This window comes from Brassica oleracea, chromosome C3, assembly GCF_000695525.1.
Source record: "Brassica oleracea var. oleracea cultivar TO1000 chromosome C3, BOL, whole genome shotgun sequence".
Lineage (NCBI taxonomy): Eukaryota > Viridiplantae > Streptophyta > Magnoliopsida > Brassicales > Brassicaceae > Brassica > Brassica oleracea.
Window position 1 is genome coordinate 7,730,618 of NC_027750.1, and position 439 is coordinate 7,731,056.

Here is a 439-nt window from a genome sequence, read left to right on the forward strand (position 1 = left end):
ACTGAAAAACGCCAATATAAGTACTAAAGCAGGTATCGTCAGTTTGAAAGAAGACTATGGCTAGGCTAATATATTATTGCCTAAGGGTATGCATCTAGAAATCAGTGATGCCTTATATTCACCCAGCTCTAAGAGCAGCAGCCTATTGAGTTTTAAAGATATAAGAATGAATGGTTTCCATATTGAAACAATGGGCGAATGAAACAAAGAGTTCCTTCAGATATATATATATATAAAATCGCCCAAGACCATAATAAGTCCTAAAGACTATACATGCATTCTCTACTGACCTAGACTATGCATAGATCAGTATGATAGAGGCTAAAAGTCTGCGAAAATATACACTTTATGGCACGACCGGATTGGCCATCCTGGTCCAAAGAATCTCACGTGTGTAGAGTTATCCCAAAGAATCTCACGTGTGTAGCATGAACACAAG